This window comes from Phaseolus vulgaris, chromosome 10 (genome assembly GCF_000499845.2).
Source record: "Phaseolus vulgaris cultivar G19833 chromosome 10, P. vulgaris v2.0, whole genome shotgun sequence".
In the NCBI taxonomy this organism is placed as follows: Eukaryota; Viridiplantae; Streptophyta; class Magnoliopsida; order Fabales; family Fabaceae; genus Phaseolus; species Phaseolus vulgaris.
Genome location: NC_023750.2, coordinates 25,380,188 through 25,393,160, shown reverse-complemented (window position 1 = coordinate 25,393,160; position 12,973 = coordinate 25,380,188).

Genomic DNA, 12,973 nt, shown 5'->3' with positions numbered 1-12,973 from the left:
ATTTTATACTCCATATTTGGGACCCAAAAGTTAAGAACTTTGATACATCATTTTAATACCATTCATTCATACAATGGTATATAAATCCTAGTGTCTATACAATAGGGTAACTTGATGTGATGGGATGTGCAATTATATTATATATTTTTTTGTAGTGATCTTATTGAATTCAATGTAAGCTATACATAAATGGGGAGAAATATTTAGTGTAAATATTAAATATGATGAAGTAAATGAAGGAATAGTTGCATAGAGGAAACATATAATATAATTTGATAGTTACTAAATATTTTAACTGGTAGATTATAGGATTAAATGAATGGTTAGTCATTATTATGATTGATCAATTATTATTGTTTCATCTTTTATGACATGTATACATACGAGTTGGTAATTTATTTGGATACATATACTCTTATTTTTTTTATCAGCAAAGAATAGATAAAATAAATAAAAGACACTTTAGGAGTGTCCCAACTCTTATACAGAAAATGGTTAGTCTAAGCTGCTCAACAACAAACCAATCCTCAAATATACATGAAAAGAGAGGGTAAACCACATCAAAAGAATTCAACAACCCTCATAAAATCCTATCAAGGCCCTTATACCCAATCTTAAGTTAAAAGAGGGCAAAACACAATACACACAAAAACAACCCCTAGTAACAACCGAAAATCCACAATAACAATAATCCTTATTATAAGACAATCAGATACCTTCACCCCCAAACTGGTCACAAAGAATTCTTCTCAACAAAAGACTACACTTTCTTTAAACCTATAATTTTTACCTGCCTACTAACCTGACCGAGAGCCACATTCTCTTTTCATAACCACACCAACAATAGAAACAAGAACTTACACAAAAGAATCCAACAGTCTTGGACAAATAGTTAAAACATTTTGCAAAACATCATTTTTTTCAAATACTTCATAAAACACACAGTAGTGCAAAAAGGCCCATTTACAACAATACATTCACAGCGCTTCAACTAGCAAACATTGTCCATCAAAACGCGATGACATTTTTTAAATTAAAACGAGTCTAAAACAATGATTATGAGTTAAAGCGTCGTTTTAGACCAAAACGTTTGGTCTACAAAATCGACTATTAGTGGTAGCCGCTGTCTAAGAGCAAGCGCTTGCTTTAAGACAACGACTACCACTAATAGCCACCTTTGTAGACCAAGCGCTTTGGTCTAACATAGAGGATTTACCTCAGAGCCGCCGTTTTACACTCATTTTATTACCCTAATTCCTAGCACGCCACTTACGCTTTCGTATTTTCTTTGTCTTCTCGCGCTTTGTCTTCCTTCTTTGCTTCGTAGTCTCTTTGCTTCTTCTTCATCTTGGAGCTCTTTTCTATTGTGTAAGCTTCTTTCATTCACTCACCATTGCTTATTTGTTTCTTTTTTTGTTTCTCTTATTCGTTTTTGTCCTCCATTGGTTCTTCGTCGCTGTTAGTCGTCGTCGCTGCTGCCGTGAGCCCACTGCTGCTCTTCACCACCATCGTTGCTGAGATTAAGGCACCATGTGTGCCGAGATTAGGGCACCATGCTTTTTCTTATTCAAAACATGAATAATTGTAATTTTTTAAAGGTTATTAATTGAAGGGGAATAAAACGAAAACTTTTACCATAGCCGCCGTTTTAGACTGAATGTAACACGGAGGCTAAAGAACCGCCTTCTTTTCTTGAAGAGAATAGACTACACGTTGAAAAAAACAGTCAGAAAGTCGTCGTTTTAAGGCTAAAATAACTATCGTTTTTCACCTTTTCTGCACTAGTGACAGGAGATCCAAGCACCAATCCGAATAAGAGAAGCCCGTCAATCTTTCCTTGGCAGTAACCCAAGACCAAGATTTCATTTGAGTCACAGTAAAAAGCTCCAAAAGATATACTCCCCCATTCTTAAAAATACATTTATTCCTATGATTCCATATTTCACCTACAATTGCTACCCAAATCCCCCCTAACATCTATTGACAGCTTCCTGCATACCCGCAGGCTTAAACAACATGAAATTCATTGGTACATCAAAATGAAACACCGAGTAAAGCCCAAGCCACTCAAAACAGAGACCCCATATTCTCCAAGAAACCTTACACTCAAAGAATAGATGATTTACCATCTCCACTTCCTCACCACATAATGGACAAATATTACTTACCAAAATTAAGCAACGTCTCAAAAGATTGTCCTTAGTAGCAATTGTATTAGTCAGCACCCTCTAAGCTATAACTTGCATTGAAGGGAGAGTCTTTAACTTCCAAAACTCCGCAAGAAAATCTCCAACACCACCTTGTTCAACCCCCTTTAGATGATTATAAGCTTCCTTCACCGTGTAAAATGTAGACACTTTTTTTTTTATCAGCAATAATGATTGAATAACAGGAATCACTTAAGGGGTGGTTCAACCCTTATACATACCTAAAAAATGAAACAATTTCTCTGGTCTCCCAAACCAGCAGAAAGAGAGAGACAAACAGATCTACCACTAAAAAACCCGTACAACCCGTACAATTTCAAAAACTAACCTGTACAAAATCAAATCTAACCCGTACAAACCCAAATAGACTCAAAACCAAACCCAATACAATCTCTTTGCACCCACAACAAGGGGCAAAAAGAACAACAGAAGCTTAGAACAACAAACAACCCAACCGAAGGAGTAACTCTTATAAAAGCTCACTTTATTGAAAACATACAAGCTCTAGGATCAATGCACCACTCAGAGTAAGTAAAACTAGCAGAAATAGTTTTAGAAGTTACCCAAGACCAAGCCTTTAATTGTGCCAAAGTGAACACTTCCGAAGGATCGATCACCCCTCCTTGGAATATATGTTTATTCCTGTGCTTCCATAATTCACTAACTACAACAATCCAAACACAATTCCAGACTACATTAACCTGGACAGGAGCATTTAGCAAATTAAAATGCAAGAAGTGAGTTGTTGGGACAACATGGTCAACCGATGCAATCCCTAACCATGTATAACACTGATTCCAGACTAACCAGACAATCCTGCAATCAAAAAACATGTGTTTTGTCGACTCCACAGCCATCCTGCAAAAACTACATAAATTGGTATCCACCAAAACCCCACGCCTCTCCAAGTTAGCTTTTGTGGCAATCGAATTAATCAACACCCTCCAAGCGATAATTTGTGCTGAGGGCAAAGCAGTAGTCTTCCAGAGGAAGACAAACTCACTTTTTCCCTCCACAGGGCCTCTTAAAATAGCATAGGCAGATTTTACCGAGAAACCATTATCCTTACCAGTCTTCCAAACTCGACTATCTACAGAATTCATGATAGGGGTCTTTCCATGCACTTCTTGTAACAGCTGGACTTCCTGGTATATTTCCCAATCAAACAGACCTCTCCTCCAAATGAACTTCCACTCCCATCTATCATTAACCCACTCCCCACAAGACTGTAAACTACCATCTTTATTACCACACAAAGAGAACAATCTTGGGAATTTACTTTTCAGATCTTCATTGCCCACCCAAACATCTTTCCAAAACAAAATATCCTTCCCGTCTCCCACTCTCCACTCGCAACAATTCTCAAAGGATTTACCCCAATCCTCCATCCCCCAAACCCCCTTCAAGTCTCTCCACCAACTGGAATCCTTAGCATTACTCCTTTGTTCTTGCAAATTTCTCCAGCCTCCGTATTTAGATTCAAGAATTTCTTTCCACAGACCATCCTTCTCAGTCTCCAGACGCCAAATCCACTTTCCCAGCAGTGCCGCATTGAAAAGTCTTAAATTCAAAATTCCAAGACCACCAACTTCTCTAGGCTCACACACCTTTCTCCATGAGACCCAGGCTACTTTCCTTCCTTCATCTCCCCATCCCCACAAAAACCTTCTCTGTACCTTTTCAAACTCCTTTAACACAGCAACAGGCAGTTTGTACATGAATAGATAAAACAACGGAATGGCAGAAAGCACCGACTTAATAAGACACACTCTTCCTGCCAACGAGAGAAATCTGCCTTTCCATCTACCCAACCTGCTCTTAACTCTTTCTAATACACCAGCCCAAAACGAGACTCGCTTGTGACTCCCCCCAACGAGCAACCCCATATATTTGAAGGGAGTTTTCATCACTTCACAATTAAGGATTGCAGCATACTGCTGAATCACAGTATGATCAACCCCCACCCCTCCAATACTACTTTTTGAGAAATTAACCTTCAAACCAGAGGCTAATTCAAAACAGTGCAGAATAACCTTCAAATTGCAGACCGATTTAAAATTCGCTTCACATAAAAACAGAGTATCATCCGAATACTGAAGCATGTTTACCTTTACCTTTTTAACCCCAACCTCCAGACTTTCCACTAAATTCTTCTCTATAGCTTTCCTTACAACACTTGCCAACCCTTCCCCCACAATAAGAAACAGGAAAGGCGCAAGAGGGTCGCCTTGACGTAACCCCCTCTTAGGGTAGAACTCTGAAGTAGGGCTCCCATTTACAAGCACTGACACAAAGGAAGATTCCAAGCATGATTTAATCCATCCAATCCATTTTTCACAGAAACCTAACCTTCCTAGCATATAAAATAAGAACTCCCAGCTTACAGAGTCATACGCCTTTTCGTAATCCACTTTAATGTAAACACAACTCTTCTTCCTCTGCTTCACCTCCTCTAAAACCTCATTAGCAACGAGGACACTATCCAACAGGCCCTTTCCTTCCAGGAAAGCAGATTGCCTAATATCAATCAACTTACCCATCACCTTCTTCAGTCTAAGAGACAAAACCTTTGAAACGATTTTGTATAAACAACCTACCAGAGAGATAGGTCTGAAGTCGCTTAGCTGCTGCGGGTTGTCAACCTTTGGCACCAAACATATGAAAGACGCGTTTGACCCTCTAGGCCACCTGCCTTTATCTGCAAACTCGTTCACAGCCTTCAAAACATCCTCTTTTAAAATCTCCCAACAGAACTTTAAAAAGCCAAAGTTAAAACCGTCCGGACCAGGGCTCTTCGAACTTTCACAGCTCCACACAGCAAATTTAACTTCTTCTTCAGATATATTTTCAACCAACATTCTATTTTCCTCCCCAGAAACTGAGTCAAACTGGACATTATCCAGCCTGACGGTAACCCCATCAACTCCGTCAAACCGAGATTTAAAAAAACTCCTAACCTTATCCTTCACCACCTCTTTATCATCACTCCAAAGACCGTCCACAAAAACTCCATTTAAACCATTTCTCGCCCTCCTCCACTTGACAACCGAATGGAAATTCCCTGTATTAAGGTCTCCATGTTCCAGCCACTGATGTCGGGCTTTCTGCCTCAGAATGGCTTCTTGCTTAATCAGAAACCGACTATGATCTGCCAGCAACACCCGCCTCTCCTCCTTTCCATGCGCATCAAGACCCCCTTCATCGTCTCTTTCATCCAACTCTTGTATTTTCTTGAACATTTTGTCCCCTGCAAGGTTCACAAACCCAAAGACCTCCCTATTCCAGATTTTTAAATCAGCCTTCAGCTTTTTCAATTTTTCTTTAAAGACAAACATACCTCCTCCCTGCACCTCGTAACTGTGCCACTTGTTCCTGACAAAAGTTTCAAAACTACTATCACCCTGCCACACATCCAAGCTTCTAAACGGCTTCGATCCCCAGTCCACTATCGAGTCCTTAAACACTAAGGCACAATGATCAGAAACCGTTCTACTTAAGACGAACTGTTTGCATTCCGGCCACGCATCCAACCAGTCCCTGGACACCAAGACCCTGTCAATTCTACTTTTAACTGACCCATTCGGCTTGTACCACGTAAACTTTCTACCGACCAACGGCACATCCAAGAGTTCAGACTCTTCAATAAAATCATTAAATCCCTTTATGTCCCTGCTATAATCAGACACTGAGAAAACACTCATTCTCTCATATTGTCTTCGAACAGAATTAAAGTCTCCAAGTACACACCACAACCTATTATTCTGACGTCGTCTGAATTCACCAATTTCTTCCCAAAGCGTCTTCTTTTCCCTCAACGAATTAGGACTGTAGACGTTCACTATCATAACCTGAACCCCTCCACCACCTTTCCACACCCCTTCTACAGCAGAGAAACTATTACCCCTAAAGGAGTTGACGAGTTGAAATCGACTATTTCTCCACATAGTAATGATCCCTCTTGCGTTATTACTAGCACCAACCTCAATCCAGCCGATATCATTAGATCCCCACAACAGGAAACCATTCTCCTTACTAATCTCAGTACACTTTGTCTCTTGTAAACAAATCATGTCCACTTGTTCTTTGCTGATCAAGTCTCTAATATATTTTCGTTTAAGACTCCCTCCTAACCCCCTTATGTTCAGACTAACAATCTTCATCATCTGAAACATTGCTCTCCCTCCTAACAACCTTTTGCTTACCACTGTCACGATTTTCCAAAAACTTTAACTTGCTGATAACAAGTTCCTCCTCTCCATTAAAGGTAAACCCAAGTTCCTTTCCTATGCTCCACACTCTAATAGCTTCTAAATTTTCATTTTTCAGCCAATTAAACCTAGAACCGTTTTTACCAGCACTGTCGCCGCTCCTGCTGAGAGGGGACATGGTCTCACGGCTAGATTTAGCATTCGGTTCCGAAAACAGGGTTCGAGAAACCTTCCCTATTACCATTTGTCCACCAGCTTGTGAACCTGTTCCTCTAGCGTTGACCATAGGTGCTCGGTTAAATACGCAACTAGCAAGTCTACCATCAACTTTATGACCGTCACCGCTGTTTGACGTACTAGAAATTAAAGTCGCATTGTCGCTCCCATTATGACTTCTCCGTCCATCCTCCACCGCGCCACCGTACTGCAGAAACGCTCCGTCATCCCTCCCATTAATCACCCCCGCGCCCTCGCACCGAAGCTCGTCACCGTTCCGCCCCAAGCTGCCGTCACCAATGGTGGCAGCGACACCCAGCGCCGAAACCGACGTAGCTAACTGGTCACCACCCACCGCCACACACAAATCCACGTATAAGACTCCGCCGCTGGTTATTGTCACTTCGTAAATGTCCCTGGAAGACGACCTGAACCTGCCATTGTGTTGCGCGTCCTCGTCGGAGGCGTCGGAACCGCTGGTGTCGTCGGTGCCGTCGCAAACCGCCACTCCTCGCGTCACCTCCTGATCTGCAACTTCCCCTGAGAAGACGTACATGGTAGCCGCCGCCGCCCCTGGTGAAGAGTCAACCTGATATGATTCCACTAGCACACTTTGAATGATTCTTGACATTCTTAGGAATCATCTTGAGTTGGAAATGAGATAGGCACTTTACCATAGAATTGGATCAAGGTTCTATGAACAAGAACTCACCAAAACTAGTACCAAAACCCAAACTCATATGGAAGTTCCAATTATTTTCAAATTGAACCGATTAAAATGGAAAGGAAAGCAAATGCACCGAACAAAATGGAATAAAACTGAAATGTACCGAACATAAAAGCTAGAAAATGAAAAAGAAGCAAGAATGAAACGGCAGAAATACAAAACCGAAGCAAGAACAACAAGAATGCCGAACAGAAATTCAAAGGAAGCAAGCTAAGACATGAACAATTAAAGAGAAGGAAGGAAGGAGAAGAGAAAGCTCATGAAGATGGAGGAATGGTTGGATGATCACGCCACTAGGAGGATGGAGACTCCAAGATAAGTGTGCAAGCCGCCACTTGAGGTAACCATTGAACTCTCAAGATAAGACTAGTGAAGAAGGCACAAAGCTCTCTAATGCTCTCTCAAAAATTGAGTATAGTTTCTCTAATCAAAATTCAAATCTGAATTGTACAAGCTAAGCACCTTTATTTATAGCCTAGAGGTGCTGAAAAATAGGTGGGAAAATTCAAATAAACTCATTTGAAATTCCCACCAAAAAATAAGTCACATGGGAGGTGTGACCATTTTCTACTATGACACCTCCTAAAAACTACACCTATACCACTCTCCTAAGTCACATGGACAATGTGACTTTATTTTACATTTTCACACTCCTTTATTTAATAACCACACCTCCTAAAACTATACAAGAGTATTTCAAAGCTTGGCCTTGCCCCTCATGGGATGGACTTGGGCTCTTTGGGCTTTGGCCTTCTTGGGCTTGGGCTTGGGCCTCATCTTTATTTTATGTCTTCTTTTAATTTTGAGAAGACTAGAAGGAAGAACTTCAAATGTGAGGGTGGATGTCCTCTTCCTCCATTAATAAAAGCCTCCTTTATTTTATTCTCATCACAACCCTAGCTGCGACTCTTTCTTGGGCTAGAATAGGCCCAACACAAATTAGGTCATCAGACCACTTCTGATTGAATAATGCGTCATTAAAATGCAGCTCCCTTTTTCCACAACCACCTAACTAGGCCCCACTACACTTATTGCTCTCCTCATTCCCCAGAAAAGACGAAAAAACCCCACCAGAATTAGGGCTACATGCGCCACCTACTCCATCTGAACTAAATTTTTTTCCGCAATGATTAGTTTTGCATGAGCCACCTTCACCACCTAACGGACAAACCTTCAACCCCGCCGGGAACTGAACCGTTTTTTCTTCTCCTTCCTTTGATTCAAACCCTTCACCAAGCTCTGAGAAGAAAGAGTTGACGGATCCAGCTCCTCCAAATACATCCAAACTTGCCTCGGATCCCTCCTCACAAGCTACTCCCCAATGATGATCATAGAACTGCTGCATATCTTCCAGGACCTCGAACTCTTCTTCAAAAGAAACGGTGCATAAAATACCATTAATCTGCACTTGTTTTACCATTTTCACGTCTCTCCCTACCGGGATTTTGACACGCAGTCGAACAAACTCAACAACCTCCCTTGTTATCGTAGCATCGTCAACCTCAACTAACGAACCGACTAGAGACCCAATGAATTCGAAACATTGGCTACTCCACACCGCCAACGGGATACCTCTGCAGCGGACCCAAACAAATTTTTCTCCTACCGCAAAGCTATCGTCCCAAGGGACAATAGACTCGAAAATCCCGTCTAACCAATCTTTACTTTCTGCAACTAACTTCTCTAAGAAACCCGCTTCTTTACATGATAGCAACACGAACTTCTCCCCTAATGACCTCAACTTCACAGAGCTTGCACCGCTTAGAATAAAACTTTCCTTAATAGACTGCACATTTTTTAGCTCAATAAGTCTCCCTACGAAGCAATCCTCCAGCCACTTTGCAGAATCCACCGCAACTTGAACGCAAACCATGTTGGCGTCCAGAACCTTCTGAGCATCAGACTCGTGGCCATCCCTAACCACCTGAGCAAAGGTTCTTTGATGATCCTTCTGCCTCCAAACCTTCTTAGCAAGTTCCATTCTCCTACCGTCTCCCACCTCTGGCCTATTTGGTTCCTTCCTGCTAAACTTAGGTATATTTACCCGCAACTTCCAAAGACCTATCCAGATAGCGTCTAGCTTCCTTTCTAGAACACGAACATCCAACACTCCTTGAAAACTCACGAACCCAAAGCGTCGTTTACCAAAATCTAACCTTCTTGAAATGAAAACATCGCTCACCCTCCCCCACATCTAAAAAATCTTCCACATGTCTCTCTCCACGTACTCATGAGGAAAGTTTGTGAAGAAGAACTTCACTTCCGCCATACTTCACCGGAGACTCTCTCTCTCTCAATCACAGTCAGAGGTTGTATATTATGTATGTAAAATGTAGACACTATATCCTTCCAAATCCACTTATCAACCATGCACCTTCACCCTCTTCCACTAACCTAGATTCCCACACAAAGAGAGTCCTTCTTCATCCCAGCCTCCACTACCAATAGTTGTCATTCCAAACATCAACCTGTAATAAAGTGCAACTAACATTTAAGGAGACCTAGAACAACCTAGGAAACGACTCTTGTTGTATTCTGTTGTTATTTATTTCATTAAATTTTATCGATAAAAAATATATAATATTTTGATATTGTTGGTGTCAATTAATAAATAAAGCAAAACATCTACACGTGTAGTTTTTTTCCTAATTAAAAACAAAATAGGGACAGAAAGTGAATAGCTAGCACATAGCACTGCACATTATAAACATAAAAGTTGTTTCTATTTTAACTGCTTAAACATACAAACAAAACCCTAATTTTTTCAGTTAAAATAAAGATTACATTAATTGTTGTTTGTAATTAAGAAAAATTACATTGTTCTTATCAAACGAGCAACATATTTATAGAAATCACAAACGGAACGTAACTTTTTTAATTTTTTTTTCTGAGTGGGTTAAAAATAAAAGTTTCAGCTTTTCATATAAAATAAAAACCCCTGTAAAGAAAAAGGTCAAAATAGTTAAATATGCTTCTAGAAATAATTATAGAAGCAGACAATATTAGATTAGTTATGAAGACAATGAGCAAAAGAAAACTGGTTTGGAACCATAAAAAATATATAGCAACCTAAAACCTTGATAAACGAGGAGGAAAACCAGAAAAAAAAGAATGATTGAGGAGAAGGAAAAGAATTGGATGGTGGGTTGACCTAGATTTGATTTTCCACATTACACGAAAAAATTGTGCCTTGATAGAAGAACATTGGATAAAAAAGTAGCAAACTCCTAAATTGTTGGCTAGCCTAGTTGTTGAATACTAAGCTCCATCCAACACGTCTATATCTGAGATATATAGAGAGAGAGAGAATTGGCATGCATGAAAAGTGGGAGACCAATTGGAGAGGGTTTTGTTATTGGAGGACCTACAATATGTGACTTTGACAATCATATGAGTACTTACTTTTTGTGTTTTGGGGATGATGAATAAAATGTGTGGGATAGGAAGAAAGCGTTGTTTCTAAGCTGACTATAAGAAAAACTGAGAGAGAGAAGAAACAAATATTGATGGAAACTTTTGGGAATGAGTTGAAGGAGATATGGTGGGCAAAGCATCTACAAAAGTTGGGAATGAAAGATGGATAGGTAAAAGATTGTCTGGTGAGAAACAAAAACATAACTTTCTTCACTACTTCATCTTATCTCTTTACCCCCACATTTTCCACCTCTCACCAACTTTTGCCTTTTCTTTTCATTGCTTTTCCTATATATGCTTTTTGCCTTGGATGCTCCATGCTTAGCTTTAACTTGTATATGTACTGGATGGTTTGCATAGTGTTATTAGGAGCATGTGTCTCTAGTTATAAAATAACACATATCCTAAACCCTAATTCTAACATGCATCGAACATAATCTTATTAGACTCAATATGTAATTAAAATAAAATTCTTGTTAGACTCAACAAGTAATTAAAATAAATTTCTCTAAATATTTTAGAGTTTGTTATGCACAAAGAATTAATTAAATAAAGAAAGAACACTGAGAGTGTTTAATATCTTATACAAGATAGAAAGACAAGATGTCAAAACCTCTAATTTCTTTTTTTTATCGATAAAAAACGAATAAATAGAATAGAGATATTTTAGAGATACCTCAACCCTTATACAAAGTCAACATGAAACATCCTTTCTCGAAGTCCTAACACAGCGAGGGACCCATGAAACAAAAACACTCGGCTGACAACCGAAAAGGACCCCTATAAAACCTCACCCCGTAAAACACCACTTAACAATTTTTGACAGATCTCATGCACACCATAAGCTCAAGACACCAATCAGAATACGAACAAATTTACCCCTCGCGTTTTGGAAATCACCCATGATACCATACCTTAAGTTGCACCATTGTAAAAATTTCAATGTGGTCTATCTTACCGCTTTTAAAAATCTTCCTGTTCCTATGTTTCCACAACTCATCTACCATAGCTACCCACACACTACTCCACACTTGATTGACACTTTTATTCACCCCACTAAACTTAAAGTTTAGGAAATTTTTGACTCCCAATGATTTGTCAAAGTCACCCCATTCACTCATAACACATAGACCAAACTAGCCAGACAACTCTACACGTACAAAAAAAAAGTGAGATGTAGTTTTCTCTTATGCCCCACTTAGACCGCACAAACTACTAACCAAACTAATCCCTCTTCTCACCACCTATACTTACAAAACCCAAAGATAAGTTAAATTTGTATACATACGACTGTATAACCTACAATCAACAAAACAACAGTAGCATAGGGACATCCAAAAAACTGGTCTAATTTCATATCTAAAACTCGAACTTAATAATTTTAAATAAAATTAAGAAGAAATATTGACGGATGTTTCAATTCTTATAAAAAAATACTTAATAACCATAATAAGTGGTACAGAAGGAACCAAAGAAACTCCTATCCTGGATAGATATATTGAAATAATGTCTACCTTTTTTTTAAACACTATCCATATTAAAAAAAATATCTCTCAAAGCAAAATACCAACATCTTGCTCAAACTTAATAAGTTAAGAACTACCCTTTGATAGTTAATTAAGTGGTCTAATACTGATTATTTACAACTATACATTCAGTAGTTATTTTACATGGAAATATAACGGTGTGTCTTTTTGAAGTCATTTTTTAAATAATAATTATATAATTTTTTAGAAAATAATTCATGAACTGAACATGCACGCGCGTGCTGACATATTTTTTTATTAGAAAAAGAAAAAGTACGTAATTGTGGGATACAAGTAATTGATGTAAAATAAATTATCTTCAAAATCATAATTGAAGTGACAAGAATATATGATCTAGGAAGACCAGGAATTTCGATTTGTTACTGTCATTTTAGGTTAAGGAATATGTTTTATGTACTTTGGAAGAGGTACAACATATATGCTAGCTAGCAAATAATTTGTACCCAGTGTCTGTTCCATTGAGCAATATAACCTAATGTATCACGCTCCAACATTATATGGTCGTCACTCACCAATGTCAAAAGAGTTAGATATTATGTAAAATTCCAATTTTATAATATAATAATTTTCAATATAATGTTTCAAATCACATTATTGAATAATTTAAATATTTTATTAACATTTTAAATTATTAATATATTATATAGCTAAGTT